We start from the raw sequence: 16,066 nt of genomic DNA on the forward strand, positions 1-16,066 counted from the left end.
TTCAGCTCAGCTATGTTCCTCTTGAGTTTGAGCTTCAATTCAGGTAATCTATGTTCAATAGACATCATTGAGGAGCCATTTTCTCTGTGTAAAAAACTGAGTTCAGATATATAACTATTCAAGTCTCTTTGATCTATATAATGGTTCACTTAACACATATGAAAAATGAATTACTGGAAGAAGAAATGAGTTTATAGATTCTTGGTGTTAGGCTGGTGTTGTGTAGCAGGTAAAGCTGCTGCCTGTGATGCTGACACACCATGTGGGTGCTGGCTCTCATGTCCCAGCTGCTCTACTTCTCATCAGCTCCGTCCTGATGGCCAGAGAAAAGCACTTGAAAATGGCCCAAGCACATGGGCCCCTGTTACCCAGGTAGGAGACCAGATGAAGCTCCTGGCTTTGGCCTGGACCAACCATGGCAGCGGGCGATCTGTGGAGGTGAAACAGTAAATGGAGGATCTCTCACTCTGACTCACCCTCTTCTTTAAGTCTTTCAAATAAATAAATATCTTAATGTTTTCAGGGAAAAAAAAGATTCTTAAAACTGCTGCATTACAACAAGGGCAAGATCCCACACTGTGATAACTGATTTGGTGTTTGTCGTGTTAATTGGCTTGGAGATGTGTGTTTCTTGTGTTGGACTATGAGTTCATTTGGTTTAGGTAAGTTTAGCACTTGAAGTTCTTGTTATTTAATAAGCATATATACCAACAAACTTTCTGTTAAATCACCTAATCCACATAAATCCCTGTAAGCTAGGCAATACTGTAGCCCTAGGTTTCAAATAAGGGAACCAAAAACATGAGGTGGAGTCCATAACTCAATGAAAATCTAAGAAAGCCGCCTCTGTGCACTTCTAGTTCACCAGGAAAAGCTAACACCTTAAAATTAATGGCTCAGTTACAATACAGTTCAACACAGTCCGGAGTTCAGTCTTGGTTGAACTCCATCCAGGCAGTTGGGAGGCCCTGCAGGGTCTCTGTGGTCTTTCTCCTAGGGACAGCTTCTCCACTTCTGTATCCATAGCCAGAGCAACACAGGATCAATTGGGAAGATCAGTGACACAGAGGAACGGAGCTGGGGTTGTGGACTGGATTGGACCTGTGAGAGACCTCGAATCTCAGGCCACGTCTATGTGTTCCACAAGCAGACTCCTACAGCTTAAGTTCTGACTGTGGACCACAGCGCTTCCATGGGTAACTTGGGTAGCTGTGGTGGCTGTGGTCCACAATTTCCACTGGCCATTGCCATCCTCACCAAACTTCTAATCTTCAGTACAAACAAAATTATCTGCCCGTAGGTGCAGTTTTTGGAGGACTCTCCTGGCTCCCACTAACCTCCAGCATCTCTTCCAAAGCAATGGTCACGACTGAGCCCTTTATTGATATTCTGTGGCCTCACTCACCATATGGTACACAATGTATCTGACCCATCTTGACCTTATTTCTGCATAGGAAAAGCGAAGTTGTAGCAAGGATGAAACAAAACAGGACAGTTGTTAACCTGTCGTGAACACTTAGCAAACCCCATTCAATCAGCCTTCCCCTCTAAATGAATGATCAGGATTCACAAACTATCACTGCCATTTCAAACAAGTCACCAGAAGTTACCCATTTTAACAGGTTTTAATGTCAAATGTTATTAACCATAATAATAAAATCAGTTCTATAGATTTCTGCCTATTAACTTTTCATCATTAGCTTCCAAGATCATTTATTAAACACCTATTTTTCTGCAACAGGCACTTAGGTAAAGCATAGTGTGGCTTGTAAACTTGTTCCTGAAGAGTTTGAAATCAAGTCTATGAAAGCAGAATAATTTATGGAGGTATTGATTTGAATTTGTTCAGGCTACATTTTTTTTAAGCACTTGCTGCTTCCAAATGGGCTGTGGTTCCTTTTTCTGGAAGGCGGGAGAGGATCTTACCTGGAGGCAGGGAATATCGTCCTGGCTGGGGTTATCTGCAGTCACCATTCTGTTCTTCCTTACAAGTTCAGACATGGGTCACTTGACCTGGAAGGCAACAGCAGACATATGCTATTCCTTCAGCCCCAAAAGAAGGGAAGGAAGTACTGTACTTCCTCCAGCTGGGAAGAGGGAGGAGATTCTTAGGTGAGCAGAAACTGTAAATGGCCCTCAATCCACTCCACACACCGCATGGTGTCGTCTCTCCTGGGGACGTCACAAGTTCTTTGGGAAAATTATTATGTGTTTGTGGAAGGTCCAACACAGGCATCAGGCATGGACTTCAGGTCTCTGCAAAGGTTTCTGTGTCCCACAAAAATCATCAAGCAGGCTGCTGCCAGAACTCCCAGAAGGTACTGACTTGGCCATGGGTAGAAGTTAGATGGCACAAAGATTTCGGATATTTCAGGTGCTGTGTAAATCTTTTGAATTTCTGGATGATTTAAAAGCAGGACCTTCAAGCTACTATTTTAAAATAAAGCTCAAAGCCAGCTGTGTGTTCATTTCTGTATTCCAAAGAGAACTTACCTGGCAGGTCATGCAGTCTGTAAATACACAATCTTACTGCTATGTACACCTTAGCATGATACTGTGCATGTGTTAGGTACTTCATATGTATTTGAAAAATTGGCATAAAACTGTACCTGGAAATCTGTGGTTGCAATGCTAACAGAGGTTTGCACCAGTAAGTGAACTCTTGCTCCTGTAGAGATTAGACATTGTCTATAAAAAACCACTATTTTAAAGATGAACAAGGATGCTGCCCTAAGGTAAAACTGTGTTCACAGAATCTATAGAAAGGGTAAACAAAATAGCACCAGCTCGATGTGGAGATCTTTATGTCACTTGCTGGCTGAAAGGATGAATTATGCCCTCATTTAATTTGTCACCATTTCAATTAGAACATCATTGGTGACCCTTCCTCCTGACACAGTCCATTTTGTTCTTGCAACGCAGTTGGCCATTGGCCACATTTCCTGTTATTGATGATGCGAATTTATGTATTGCAGCTATAAATGATTTAATTGCATATATAAATGATTTAATTGCAGATTAGATAAATATGATGTAGACATTCCCAATCACATAATTATTCAAAAGATGATAATAATTTGGTCCCATTTGTCAAATAATGCTACTGCGTTTTAATTTAGATTTCAGAAGATTTAATTAACCAACTTCGAGGAACTTAGATAGGAACAAGGCACCTTAAATCCTTCCTGAAATGAGGTGGGATATCGATAAATAAAGCAACAACAGAACACTGTCCCTTTACTGCGGTGATTTCTTTCCTCTAACGATGACTGTTTCTCTTTATCCTCCCACAGACTGTGATATACTTGTGAATCATTCATCAAAATTAAATTTAATAATTAGAAAAACGTAAGGGTGTCTTGATTTCGGAGTAATATTTTAAGATCTACTTCCTTAGGAAGCATTCTTTCACTCTAAACACTTTAACTTTGAACACTAAAACTGGAACTGGAAACCTTAGGTATCGATGGGAAAAAATTTATAATTTTCATTTCACTACCCCCCCACAATGACATTTAGGCTTTTCTTCAGTTATAAATATAGGCAACAATTCACACAGTATTTGCACTACCTGTGATGTCCCTGATAAAAATCTTGTTCATTTTTATGTTAATCAATTAGATTGAGAAAGAAGCATGTTCTATATTGCAATATTTATTTTTTAAAAAAATATTTTATTTTTATTGGAAAGTCAGATATATAGAGAAAAGGAGAGACAGAAAGGAAGATCTGTCCACTGATTCAACTCCCCAAGCTACCAGAAAGACTAGAGCTGAGCCAATCCTAAGCCAGGAGCCTCTTCCACTCTCCCATGCGGGCGGGGTCCTAAGGCTTTGGGCCGTCCTCAACTAGGCTTGCCAAGGCCACAAGCAGGGAGCTGGATGGGAAGCGGGTTCGCTGGGATTGAAACCAACACCCATATGGGATCCCAGCATGTGCAAGGCGAGGACTTTAGCCACTGGGCTCCATAATACCTTAAGTATCGATTTCTTTTCCAATTCTATCATTTGACTTGTTGCATTTACTAACACTCTAAATGGGTCCACAGGTGGCACAAAACTTTAAGTTTTTAAAAACATCAACAGGGTGGACCCAGCATGGTAGCCTGGTGGCTGAGGGCCTTGCTTTGCACCTGCCGATTTCCTATGTGGGGGCTATTTGTGTTCTAGTGGCCCCACTTACCATCTTGCTCCTGGCTTGTGGCGTGGAAGGGCAGCTGAGGGCAGCCTGGAGCTTTGGGATCCTGTGCCCACTTGGGAGACCCCAAGGGGGCTCCAAGTTCCTGGCTTCAGATTGGCTCAGCTCCAGCTGTTGTGATCACTTGGGGAGTGAACCAGCAGATGGAAGATCTCTGTTTCTCCTCTCTATAAATATGCCTTTCCAGAAAAATAAATTAAAAAAAAAAAACAAAAACACTGGCAGGATTTGGAGTTTGGGGAAGGAGTCCTACATTCAAGGCTTCACAAAGGAGGGTCTGTGACCATCTTGTACGCCTTCATATTTTTGTATATAGAACAAGTTCTCCACACATGAATCATCTAATGAAGGGTTACTAAAGATTTAATGAAAAGGCACATATACTCCTGTATATCTCAGTGCATAATCAATACTACAGACTTTACACTCAACTCATAAAAACTATGAAGGGAGGTGAACCAAGGCATGTTTGGGGGTGGACTTGTGGCCAATAGTGGATGAAGTCACCACTTGGCATGTCCATGTCCCATACGGGATTGCCTGGGTAGGGTCCTGGCTGATCCATTTCTAATCTGCTTTTCTGCTAATACACCTGGGATGCAGTAACAGCTTGGGCTGTCACTCATGTGGCATGTCTGGATGCAATTCCTGGCTCCTGGTTTTAGCCTGGCCCATGCCAATAGCATAGGTATTTGGAAAGATCCAGCACACTGGAAGATCATTGCCTCTCTCCCTCGCAGTGTCAACCTGCCACTCTGCCTTTCAAGTAAATCATTCTTTCTTAAAAGACAGTGTGTCTGATTCTGATTCCTATTTTTTTTTTTTTTTGGCAGGGGGAGGGATTGGGGAGAAGTAGGAAGAGGTAGAGAATTCTTCAAATTCCATTTTTAATAACACTCATGCACACGCTGCATGTTTTACATATTTTCAGCAAATCATTTGGCTTATGTAACATACACTTCAGGAAATGAAAAGGAAGCAAATAATTTAAAAGTTCTGACAGATTTTCTGCTAAGCTAACGGCAATCTGAATGCACACTAATGGCCCTGGCAGCTCGTACCCAAGCCTTCCTCTGTTGCCGTGAAGAACAGAAGGGTGAGGTTTGCAAGGAAGAAACCGAGGTTGGTTATAGAAATGGTTTCTCAAGGAGGAAAACTCATGTTGGAAAATAGATCTTGCCGCCTGAGGTTACAAGTGCAAGGTGGCAGGCAGACTTGTGAAGTTGGAGAGCTCAGAGGTCAAGGTGTTGGTTTGCCAAGGGAAGTTGCAGGTAGCAGTGATATGGAACCAAGGTAAGAGCTGTGTGGTTCTCACAGCTTGCTGCTGCCTGTGAGAGCAGGTGCTACTGCCTACTACTGCCCTCACAGACTATCACGAATGTAGAAGCATTAAAACTGGGGCTGGCATTCTGAAGCAGCAGCTGCACTGTTTCCAATGCAGCCTCTGCTAATGTGCCTGGGAAAGCAGCCGCAGACCACAGTGCGAGAGCTAGGGTCCCTGCACTCCCTTGGAAAACCAGCAGAGTTTCGCACCTCCGGCTTTGGCCTGACTGAGCCCCCGCCATTGCAGGAATTTGGGGAATGAAGCAGTGGTGTGGAAACTCTCTCATTTCTAACAACTAACAATCTATTTAAAATAAAATCAAGAGACTTTGAGTTCTGTGTCTCAGAAGCCTGCATGGGTCTCTCAGGACTACATCTAAAGCATCACAGGTACGTAGGCTTCGGATGGCCTTATAAGTCTTTTTTTTTTTTAAATATCCAGAGGCTGCAATTCTGGTTTTAATCTTCATCTCCCATCTATAAAGTTACCAGAAGAGAGTCTCTCATCCCAACACCTACACCTGACCTCCGCTGCTTCTCGCCATTGGACTCACCTGGCTAACTCAGGATGCTGCCCATCTCAGTCTTTTACGTAATTAAACCTGCAGAGCTGCCCTTTGCTTAGACAGGATTTAGTGGAACACTCACATGTCCCCAGAATTCGGGCACAGAGAGCTTTGGGTGCTGTGTCTGTACGCTCCCAAACATAGTGCTTTAAAGGTTTCCATCTCATCTTGGGGAGGCAGATGGCTCTAGAAATAAATGATGACATCCAGAAACAATAAGGACTCAGCTGACTGCAGCCCAAGAGTGAACAGGCAATAGGCTCAACAGATGGGTGTAAGTGAAAGGAATAGAATAGAAAGGAAGCTGGGAGCAGGGCTTGCCTCTTTGTTCTGAAGTGCGGGGTATCAAAGCAAGAAAAAGTACAGAGGGAGGGACAGGCATTTGGTCTGGTGTGGACATCCACATCACACAGCGGAGTACCTGGGCAGGGTCTCAGCTCTGGCTTCCTACTAACACCTGCTCTGGGAGGCAACTGCGGATGGCACTGGTGCTTGGGTCCCTGCCACCATGGGGGAGCCACAGCTTGAGTTTCTGACTGCTGGTTTCTGTCGGGCCCAACCTTGGTTGTTGTGGACATTTCAGGACAGAAACAGCAGATGGAAGGTCTCTATCTGTGTATCTCTTTGCTTTCCAGGTAAAACAAACAATCATTTACAAGTGAAAACGTCTCTGCCTAACTTATTTGGAAAACCGGTGCAGGGAGCAGGTCAGCATGCGGCTAGACGATATGTCGTGCTATGGGAGCAAGACACCCAAAAGGGTTCACTTATGACATTTATGAACTACAAACAAAACTGCCCAAAAGTCCAATTGGAAGAGACACTTACGTTGAGTGACCAACCCTGGCAGATCTGGATCAGCTAACAGAAATCGAAGCCAAGAAGCTGGAGGAAAGGGGCTAAATACTAAACAACAAACAGGCTCTTGGGCAAAACAGACGTGCGCTATAGCAATGCCCCACAAGCCTCAGCTGTGGTAGGCTTCTGCTGGCCATCCCCACTTGATTTTACTTTAGATGCCTGGGGCCAAGAGTGAGGGTGTGGCTATCGCAGAGGCTACGCCCAAGGCATAGAATCTGCTTTCTCACACAGGAAAGGTTTGCTCCAGACCCATCCCTTAGAAGGTAGAATGTCAAGAGAGAAAAGTAACAGTTATGTACAAGAATTAACATATTATTTATGTTTTTAACCGACAGACAAATCTCTTGTCAGCTAAGGGAGTTGACCTTCCCAACACTCATCCTTGTTAGTCACCCGTGGGGTCAGCCATTGTTCGTCCTGGGGCGTCATTTGAGAAACTGAGTTAGCTGTGCTGTAGAAGCATTGAGGCTGCTTTTCCAACAGCGCGTAAAGAAAGGACGTTGTGACGTTTCCTGGGGTGCATTGTGGGTGACCATTGCTTAGTGTCAGTGACCAAGTCAAATGCTATGGGGCAAGCCAGAGCAGGAGTGTCACCTTCTGACCATAACTTCAGGTGCAGCATCAGAGGAACTTGGGGAACGATCTTGTGCATGATACTAGCAGGATTCAGAAAGGATGTTGAGTGTCTTATCCTCTTACGCACCGTAATGTGAACAGGTGCCTTTGTCAAGTTGTGCAGAGAGTGGCAAACGGGATCTGTTAGTCTGTCTGAAATCAAGGTCCATCTGCTCCATTAACTGACCTTCAAAAGTGGTCTGGAGACCTTGCTGGTTTGTAAGAAGAAAATGGAGTGATTTTGTACATGTTGCAAATAACAGTTTTAAAAATAAGCCTTTCAATGGTTTGTCTTGGATGTGTCTTTCACGTCTTAATAATAACACATTTGAATTGTATCTGATAAAAGTACCCAGCCCTGACAGAGAGAAAGCTGGTCCACTACCTTGCATTCAAGAAAGGTTGCACTGCACAAAAGTGTTTCCCAATTTTTAACTCTCCAAACTCCATGGAAAGCAGTATGGGAAAGAAGAGGCCCCATTTTAGCCTTCCCCCTCTTCTCTTTCCAGGGAATGGGCGACGAGCATTCTGAGAGGTGTGGCCAGATTCTGCTTCTGAACTATTCGATGTTCCATGCATAAGAGCTCTCCCATTGACTTCTCCCCACTGCGTGGTTTGTATCAGTCCTGGTCTCCCAACTCCACGCTCTCCTTCCAGCTTAATCAACTTTTTCTGTATTTGGGTCTAAAGAGTTTCCTCTGTGATTAGGCTGAGCTCAGGAGGGGCCGGTTTGGGAGCACCTCTCCGAAGAGAGATCGCATCTATTTATGATGCACTTTAACCGGGTGTTTGATTTCATTGACAAAAAACGTGGCTGGAGCCTTTCAAACTTTTCAGGTGTTCTGTCGCTGGCCTGCAGCCACGTTCTCTTCAATGGTGATCAAAGACACAGACAATAGAAGGTCTGTCAACACCAAGTGGGTTCTATTTAAACACACTGCTTGCAAATTCCTTTTTAGTTGCTTGGTTTTTGTTCCAAAGGGTCACATTTTGGGGTCATTCTATTGTACCATAATTATGTATGTTTTAAATTGTTCCTCTTATTTTTCTCCCTTGAAACTGAGAAAAAAATTGCAAGGATGCAAATATATTGCCTTATTCATTGAAATAAAAGGAGTGTATGAGAAGATATGTCTTTGAAATGAGAGGGCAACTTCATCACAACAGTATCAAAACATCAGAAGCCAAGATTCATGAGGCTTTAAAAAAATTAGGGTGCTCTGGCGGAAGACAGATCTTTTAGCACCTAGACATATCCCAGTGTTTATTGTGAAATTACTGGTGTGGAGAAAATTATTCAATTGTGTCTTAAATCTCATTTCAGGGGAGTACCGCTATAAAGTTAGGAAACAAGTAGTCACAACAAGTCATTGTTTTGAAAAGCAGTACTATTAAAATGCACTTTATTGTTATTAGAACTATTAGTTCTGTTAGGACTAGAAATAAACTCATCAGGTTAAAAGGATCAATTGCTCCTGAAAAATGAAATTTCTCCCAAGCAGGCTTCCCCAGCTATCGCTTGTTCTTGGTGTGCGTTAGGTCCTGCCAAGACATCGCTCCGTACTTTGTTTTAGAAATGGAATATTTAGGGTCCTGCCCATGACTATATTACACACAGGGCTCTTCTGCCACTCATACACAAGGTCATATATATAAACCTCCATATAGGAGCATATAGGAGGGTTGCTTGTGATGTTAACTTTTTTTTTAAAGATTTATTATTATTATTATTATTATTTTATTGGAAAGGCAGATATACAGAGAGGAGAGACAGAGAGGAAGCTCTTCCATCCGATGATTCACTCCCCAAGTGAGTGCAACGGCCGATGCTATGCCGATCCAAAGCCAGGAGCCTCTTCCGGGTCTCCCACGCGGTTGCAGGGTCCCAAAGCTTTGGGCCGTTCTCGACTGCTTTCCCGGGCCACAGGCAGGGAGCTGGATGGGAAGTGGGGCTGCCGGAATAGAACCGGCGCCCATATGGGATCCCGGGCGTGCAAGGCGAGGACCTTAACCACTGCGCCACCGACATTTAAAAATATTTTGTTTTATGATATAGTTCCACAGGTTCTGGAGTTGCTTGTGATGTAATTTTAACCTAGCAATTGGTATTGGGGCTTCTTTACAAACACCTCTGAAAGAACTGGAGGTATTCTGGCAGAGTTTGTGTAAAATTGCAGATTTTAGCATCAGGAGGCCAAAGTAGAGAAGGCTGATAATTGACTATTCAACAGATCATTTATTATTAGGTTCTTTCATTGGGGATTTAAAAAAATTAAAGGGAATAATTTTTTTTTCTGGAGCCAACGAAAATAAAATCACAAAGGTGCCAGGGGCAGATGTGTGGTATGCAGTGGAGATGCCTCTTGGGACGCCTTCAGTCCATCTTGGAGTATATTAGTTCCAGTCCCGGCTCCCCTCCTGATCCTGGCTGCAAAAGCAATGGCTTCTGTGGTTGTGTCCTTGCCACCTACTGACTGAGGTCCTGGCTCCCAATTTCAGCCTGACCCAACCCTGGCTAGTGTAGTCTTGGGGGCATAGATCTGCACATGGAACATTGGTCTCTCTCTCTCTCTCTCTGCCCTTTCACTCTGGGAAAAGATCTATTGGATGAGGCCCTATAGAAATAGTAGCTTCGCCAGAGCTACCTGTTTTGCAAAATGTAAACTTAAGCATAAGCCACCCGAAGATCTTAGCCAGAAACTGACCTGTTTAGATCCCTGGTGTGGCACTGGTGACAGTGCAAAGCGATACCAAGAGAAGCATCACTGAATGTGGTCAAGTTTTCAGCCGCGTTCACTCACAGCTATCAGAGCTAAAGAGAGGTCTTTAGGAAGCATGCTCATTAAATCAATGCAGGCTGACAAAGTAAATGGCTAAGTTCACATCTATGTGAACATATATGCCCAAAACGTCACAAGAGACTCATAAGTTATCCCTCTCTCTAGTGACTGTGGGGACAGGCATGGTGGCACAGCAAGTTGAGGTACAGCTTGGTACACCCCCATCTACACCACAGCATTTGACATCAAGTCCCATCTATGCTTCTGATCCAACTTCTTGTTAATGTGCCTGAAAGATAGCAAAATGAGGGCCCAAGTACTTGGCTCCCTGGCACTCATTATGGGGACCTGGGTGGAATCCCTACCTTCTGGCTTTAGGCTGGCCCAGCCCTGGCAGGTCTAGGCATTTGTGGAGTTACTGGATAAAAGATCTCAGGCTGTCATTCTGCCTGTAACTTTCAAATATAAATAAATATAAATAAATAAACAAACTGTGCTCAGAACCTTTATAGCTAATTCTTGGCTTGGGTTCTATACTCATAACTTTTGACCAGTCTGAATGCTGTGCTGGGGTCCCACACGTACACTGGTTCCAAATTTCACTGGATAAGGCTTGTTCTCACAGTTCACATCATTGTGGCTAGTGTTGTGGTTTCAGCTCTCTGGTTTTATTGTTTTCCATTTGTACATTTCTCTTATCCTTTATGCTTTTTTTTTTTTTACTTTAGTTTGGAAGATTTATGACTTGAAAAGAAGATGAAGAGACAGAGAGAGAAGAGAGATGCAGAGGTCCTATCTTTTGGTTAACTCCTCCAATGCCCCAGGACAGGACTTGGCAGGCCCAAATCCAGGAGCCAAGAGCTCCAACAAGGTCGCTTACATAGGAGGCAGGGACCTAATTACTTGAGCTATCATCTGTTTTTCCCATGGTGTGGATTAGCAGAAAGCAGGTCTTGAAAGTTGGGTCAAGACTTCACTGTGCCATTCCAATATGGTAATCGGACATTCTAAATAGCACTTTAGTTTATTAGTATTTTAACCTTTGTGCCAAACACCTGTCCCTTTATTTCAAAATTCAACATCGAATTCTACAAAATTCTACAGTAGTCTATTCTACAAAACAGTTGGGCTGGCGGAGGTAGATGGAGGCAGAAGTTTTTTTGCCTTCTTAGTTTAAGATGACTAGAACTGAGCAAAGCACAATTTTAAAAAATGCTTATTTTCATATACTTGGAAGGCAGTTGAGAGGAAGGGAAATAGAGAGAGAATCTTATATTTGTTTTGTTCTCCAAATACCCACACTGCCATGGCTGGGCCAGGCCAAAGCCAGGTGCCCAGAACCCCACCCAGCTCTCTCACATGGGTGGCAGGGTTGCAAACATTTCTGCCATCATTCACTGTATCTCAGGCTGCATTAGTAGGAAACTAGATTGGAAGTGGAGGAGCCAGGAGCTTAGCACGACAGCATTCACACGAACAGAATACAGTTTGGAACCATTGCACTCAAATGCCACTGAAATCCATGGAAAATCCAAGCAATGCATCAAATGGTCAAAAACAGCTGCACAGGGGTCTCCCCAGTTCTCCATTGAGATGCCTCCAAGACATGGCCGTCGAATGGACCCTTTTTTCCTGCTGCCCACAACTACCTTACTCTTGTAAAACTCATTGGTCCCTTTCTTTTCCTCTGGAAATTCTGCCCTGAGATCTCTTCTGTCCCAAGCCAGCACACCAGCTTTCTGGTTTAAAAGGCCCAATACAAATTTCAGTCTAGAGCTAAGCCGTATTATTGGAGCTGCAAGGTGTAGCGGACAAAGAAAGCAGCACAAGGCACCCATTCTCTCTTTCCTGTCTTGGTCCTCAGTCCTGCCTGCTTAGAGCATACCATATGTCACTGCTCTCTCCAAAGCTGGCACTTCAAAGTGTTACAGGAATAAGTATATGCTGATGTAAATCATTTGGTCTATTTCTTTGGGAGATAAATTCTGTGCATCTATTGGTTAAGTTGGTTAAAAATATTAGAATTTAATCACCACTGTAGAATCATTTTCATGCAGAGGCAAAATAGAAACCACAGACATTTGGGATTGGGCTGGATTCTTCTTTTTCTTCCTTTGCCACAATACCACACTATCATACACACATTTTTAACACAAGATGTTCACTCCTGCCCATTTGCAGTGGCGTGTTTTAGGGGCATACAGTAAACTAGACTCATTTCCTTTCTTACACATTATCATGAGAAATTTGTGAATGTGTTGAAAGCAATATCATGATTAATGTCATAAGTACTTCTCCTAGCGGCTAGTGTTGTGGTATAGCAAGTCAAGTCACTGCCTGTGGTGCTGGCATCCCGTATGGGCAATGGTTCATGTCTCAGCTGTTCCACTTCTCAAATAGTTCATGTCCCAGCTGCTCCACTTCCTTGCTACTGGCCTGGGAAAAGCAGCAGGAGAAGGCCCCAGAACGTGGGCCCCTGTACCAACATGAGAGATCTGGATGAAATTTCCAGCTCCTGGCATGGGAGACCCAGAAGAAACATCTGGGAAGTATGCCAGTGAATGGAAAAGTTTCCCCTCTGTAACTCTGGCTTTCCAAATAAATAAATAAATCTTAAAAAACAAACGCCTCTTACAGGGAATTTATTTACATTAGACTAGATTACAGAAATTAAATAATAAAATCTTAAGACAATAAAGCAAATGGATGCCTTGAACATCTGCCTTGTTTCAATCTATCTGGAATTTAGGAAGACAAAACCAAATTCCATCTAACCTCTGTGGTGTTTTATTTTGCAATACACCAAAGCCTTCAGTATCTTCCAAGGAATCTTAACATGCTATTTCAACTCTATAAATCCTCTCTTGATAATTAACCAGCGATTTCAAAACAGTGTTTTGGCCTCGAACAAATTTAAAATAGGACAAAACATTGTGCTGTGAAAGATGGGGATTTTCTGGATGATCTTTTCAATCTCATAAATCTAATTACTTACAGGAGGTAAAAAAATTATCGGATGCTAAAGCAACCAAGAACACTCAGGTGGCTGAACGAGGCCAGAGACTGTTCTGCCGTGTTTTGGTGCTGAATGGAAGAAGCTAATGAGAAAAAGAGTGATTGTGACAAGCAATTATGTCACCTATGTGAACAGCTTAATTTTCTAAATTAGCTACTTTGATAATTATGACATCTCATTTGTCTTTTAATTCCATGAGCCCTGAAGTTTACCTTTGATTTTTTTCCAATCAGATAAGAGAGGGGTTTTTTTGATAAGCCAAGGGTCTATTATGTGTCTGAAAAATTCAAATTTCAGGCTGATTGGCCTTGCTGTTTGCTGAGCCAATGGTTCTTCCCAGAAGAGCTCTCCAAAGCCTTCCTTTCCTCCCTTCTGTGTGTGCTGCAGCAATGGGGAAAGGGGTGGGGAGACACAGGGGGTTGCAAAGCAAATTAATAGTGTCAACAGGACTGAAGAGAAAGCTATTCAGCCTACTCCAGCAGAAAGGCACACTGGCTTGCAAGTACATTAGAAAATCACTTTTGCAGCATCCACTTTGCATGCATGCCCCCAAATGACCATGCTAATTACAAATTATTCTGATCCACTCACTGAAGCATTTTCAAGGGTTGTAGAAAACTATGCAAGCTTTTTTTTTTTGTCATTGTTTCTGTGATTGTTGCTATATTAGGAGACCTACCAAAGAAATGAGGCGATTTCTTGAGGGTAGGTGTGGCAGCATAGTGGGTGAGGCCATCACCTGGGTTGATGCGCTCATCCCACAATAGAGTGCTTGGTTTGAGTCCTGGATATTCTACTTCTGACCCAGCTCCCTGCTCATGTATCTGGGAGGCAGCAAACAATGGCCTAGGCACTTCTTGCCATACATGTGAAAGACCTGGATAGCATTCCAGGCTCCTGAATTTGTCCTGACCCTACTCTGGTTCTTGTAGGAATTGGGGGAGTGAACCAACAAATATATGGTCTCTCACTTGGTTACTCCGTCACTTTCTGTCACTCTGCCTTTCGATTCAATCTTTTTTTTTTGAGGTAATTTTTCAAAAAAAATTTTTTTAAGTGTATTTGAAAGATAGAGTTACACAGAGAGACAAAAACACAGCAGGGACAGAGAGATGGAGCCCTTCCACCTGCTGGTTTACTGCCCCAGTGGCCACAACAGCCAAGGCTAGGCAAGGCTGAAGCCAGAAGCCTGGAACTCCACTTGATTCTCCCATGTGGTGGCTGAGGCCGAAGCACTTGGGTCATCTTCTGCTGCTTTCCCAGGCATGTCAGCAGGGAACCTGGTCAGAAGTGGAACAGCTGGGACTTGGAGCAGTGTCCATATGGGATGCTTGTGCTCCAGGCGCTGACTTAAACCACTATGCTGGTCTTAAAAGCTGATTTAATAGGGAATTTCACTAACCATTGTTGATCAGATTTCTCAAGTTGAGTTCCATAGGCAACAAGGTGTTATGATTTACCAATTTGCAGGAACTTTTGCAACTAGGTGGTTTTCTTGAAGATGTGCTTACTTGACAGAAGGATGCCCAGAAGTACCAGACAAGGTGAGACTACAACTGCTTTATCTGGGATAGGATCTTTCAGAGACAACAGCCAAGATGAGAGATCAAATCACTGAGAAAAACATTTTAAAAAGAAAGTTGACTTAGCCAATCACATTACAAAGAAAGGACATACCACGTTGTGTATCAACAAGAGGAGTAGTGGCTTTAGGGGGTGGTAGGCCAGAGCAGCAGGAATTTGGCACAGTGGTGAAGGCAGCGTGTGGGATGCCAACATCCCACTTTGGACTTTCTGGTTCTTCCTTGGCCTGCACTTCCAATCCAGCTTCCTGTTAATGTGCTCCCAGGGAGGTAGCATATGATGGCTAAAGTACTTCGGTCCCTGCGACTCACCTGGGAGACCCTAACTGGGTTGCCAGTTACTGGCTTTAGTGTGACATAGCCCTAGCTGTTTGGAAGCATCCTGTGAGATGGAAGATGTCTGACTCTCTTTCAGATAAAAATAAAGTTGGAAATCAAATGTTAAAATACATATTTTGGGGCTCGGCACGATAGCCCAGCGGCAAAAATCCTCATCTCACACACGCCGGGATCCCATATGGGAACCAGTTCTCCTGCCTGTTGCCTCCCTGGATACACATTAGCAAGAAGCTGGAATTGAGAATGGAACTCAAACTCAGACACTCAGATCCAGAGCATTTCTACTCCATGGAATGATGTGTTAACCATTAATCCAATCCCCACCACTGTAGTGTCTTCATATATATATATATATATATATATATTTGCCAGATTTACCATCATTAACATATGTCTCTGGGTAGTTTCTAACAGAAACTCTTTTTTTTTTATTATTCAAGTACATTTTATCTTGTGTGTGTGTGTGTGTGTGAAGTTCAGCAAGATTTTGTCAAGTATGTAAGATAATATAAAACTATGGCCACAACCAAGAAAGCTCCAGAAATCCCTTGGTTCCTTTGTAGTCAATCCCCAGCCTCCCCACTCCCAGACTCCCTCTGGTCTGTTTTCTGACCCTCCAGTGTCGCTTTGCTCGGAATGTCAGATAAATGAAATCACGGTTATAGACTTTTCAGCATAACGTCATGCCTTGGAGATTCAGCCAGTTTGCTGTGTGTTGTCAACACATCCTGTTTTTAATTGGTGAATGGCATTCCTTGGTGTGGGTTGGTGTACTCCTTTGTGCAC

Source organism: Ochotona curzoniae, unplaced genomic scaffold (genome assembly GCF_017591425.1).
Source record: "Ochotona curzoniae isolate NIBS_2020 unplaced genomic scaffold, NIBS_Ocur_1.0 scaffold_3835, whole genome shotgun sequence".
Lineage (NCBI taxonomy): Eukaryota > Metazoa > Chordata > Mammalia > Lagomorpha > Ochotonidae > Ochotona > Ochotona curzoniae.